This window comes from Trachymyrmex septentrionalis, unplaced genomic scaffold, assembly GCF_001594115.1.
Source record: "Trachymyrmex septentrionalis isolate Tsep2-gDNA-1 unplaced genomic scaffold, Tsep1.0 scaffold60, whole genome shotgun sequence".
Taxonomy (NCBI): Eukaryota; Metazoa; Arthropoda; class Insecta; order Hymenoptera; family Formicidae; genus Trachymyrmex; species Trachymyrmex septentrionalis.
In genome coordinates, this window is record NW_017305779.1 from 6,101,329 (window position 1) to 6,103,828 (window position 2,500).

The following is a 2,500-nucleotide window of genomic DNA, read 5'->3' on the forward strand; positions in this document are numbered from 1 at the left end:
CGCGCTCCATGTGTGATGCCTCCTGCAAGACAAATCGATCATCACCATTATCGATGATTACTATGCGAATGCCATCGCCGACGAGATATAAGTCCCATGACGTAACAGCTAGACGTTTTGTCTTTATACACGACCTGAAGCTATGCAAGCTTCAGATCTGCAAGGGAAGCTATAAGAATATTATATCCGCAACTTGTGCGGATATAATATTTTTTGCTTTAATTGTTAATAATGCAATAAAGTTAATGTCTATAACGGAATTTAAGATGATAAAGTCTATGATTCGTGTACCTGTTACAGGACATGATACTTATGTATGGTAATGAAAAACTTGCAGCTCGTCGGCGAGTGCACGGTCCCGCTAGGTATAATTAGATTCCATTATGATAAATCGCGAGTTAACGAAGAAAACAAAAGCGCGAAACTTTCGGACACGGTAACGGGCGTAATTAGGAATAGTCATGCCTCGTCATTCGGATTGAATATCAGCCCGTTGTATCGTTAAGCTTTCTTCGAATTTAGTATTAATTGGTAGCGATAGCCAACACTACTATTTATGTATGTATTTTAAACAATCTTCGCGTTTTTTTAGATCTAAAAATTTATTTTCCATTTAGCTAATCAGTGACAAAACTGTTTAATAATTAATGTTTAATGGTTAATTCGACATAAACTCATATTTATTTTGTCACGATTTTAAAATAAAATAATCGCATGAAAGGAAAGACAAATCTTTAAAAGAATTGAAAAGAATTTCAAAAATCTTAAACTTAAAGTTCCGTTCTCTCTTTATAAAATTTTCAGTGCTGCCTATTTTAATTGCATGAAAATGTAGATCGGTTTCTTCTTTTTTAAATCTCTGTGATTGGATTATTCTGCTTATAAAAAAGATTATATCAAAAAAATGAAAAATATCGATTTTATTAATCTAAACAATTAAATTATTAAAAATATGAATATATGTATTTAATTTCCATATAATGTTATATGATAAGTCACATGGAGTTATATGTATAAGTTAATGTAATGAAAAGCAACAAAAGAAAGATTTATTTAAAAATTCGTTTTCTTCTTTTATATAAAGGTTGCCTATTTATCTCACCAAAAATTATACAGTTTGAGACAAGAATCGCTAATGACAAAAAGCATGATTCAAAACTTAAATTTATTTCCTATTTGTGAACCACATTGGGATTTATCCCGGGCAGTCACATTCAGTTTAACTGACTAAATGATCATCATCGCCGCCGATACGCCTAAATCCGCAAATTCGTCACGTCGCGTCAGACCCACTCGCTTCGACGAGGAAGCAAATAAACATATAAACTTTGCACGCACGTAACGGAATAAACGTCGTTTTCCATGTTCAAGACCTGAGCGAACAAAATTCAAAATTGTTCATCACATGCGTCGATTCTTTTTACACTTCCGGCAGTGCACGTATTCACGCGCGATAGAAAGAAAAAGAGAAAGAGAACAGACAAAGCGGTTACTTAGATTTACCTATTATATTTATCACGCAATTCGTTTCGTGAGAGGCTCGAGGAAACCATGAGATTTGCAAAATCTTATCGAATGGATAAATCGCTTCTTTTTCTACTCGTCTTCCGCAAAATTCGATAACGGGAAACTCCTGCTCGCTGTTCACGGTCGTGGCCAGTCTATCTCATTAGTATCTGTAATCAGAAAATTCATGCATTTTCCATTAGTACGAGTACCATTACAAGCAATTCATTTTACAGCTTTGTACGCACACAGCAGTGCGTTGCTCTCATTCCCGCTCTTTGTGGATCGAGTAGGCCGATGGCGTTGCCTGTCATGAATAAGTTGAATATAAAGTTATCTCGACGTCGATAATTCAAATAAGATTCAATTGCGCTAACATGAAATGCTGACCCAATTTTGCTGCGCTCTCTATATAAGGCGCGCAAAGTTCTCCAACTTCAGAACGGAAGAATGCGTGGATTTAAAAAAATGTTGATACTGATAAATGGCTATGCAGAAAAAGCAGCTTTGCAACTGTTGTAAAATTCTTTAATATGATTGATATGTTGCTCTTAGTTTCTTACTAGAACTAAATGTATAAATAATGTTAAAAAATCTTACAACCAAAAATCTTATATGTTGCAAAGCTGCTTTTTCTGCTGAACACAGCCAATACAAGAAAAAACGATAACATCAGTACGTATATTTTCCGGATATTATTTTTGAAAAAAAAAAAAAAAAGATTTTCTTTATTATCCCTGGTAGAATTTTCATACATATTTTAAGCGGTTACTGAACAGTTATATTACAATATAATAACAGAAAAATTACCTATAAGATCTCAGTCAAGTAACTCTTTGCCTGCAGTTATTGCAAAACGTGTAAGATCTGAATCCATTTATGAAACAAAAACAGAAAGAGAGAATAAAATAAACAGTATTAGTAACTTTAACTAATAACTATCTATTGATATCAAATAACATGTTAATAACTGGACAGATATATACGCAAAATA

The 2,500-nt window shown here is 33.4% G+C and overlaps 1 protein-coding gene across 1 annotated transcript in view; it reads right to left on the bottom strand.

The window, feature by feature from the left end:
- LOC108752576 overlaps positions 1 to 2,500 on the bottom strand; it is a 34,099-nt gene that overhangs the window by 27,974 nt on the left and 3,625 nt on the right. The window contains exon 2 of the mRNA XM_018493486.1: positions 1,504 to 1,676. The gene's annotated coding sequence lies outside the window, so the exon portion shown is untranslated. The remainder of the gene's footprint in view (positions 1 to 1,503; positions 1,677 to 2,500) is intronic.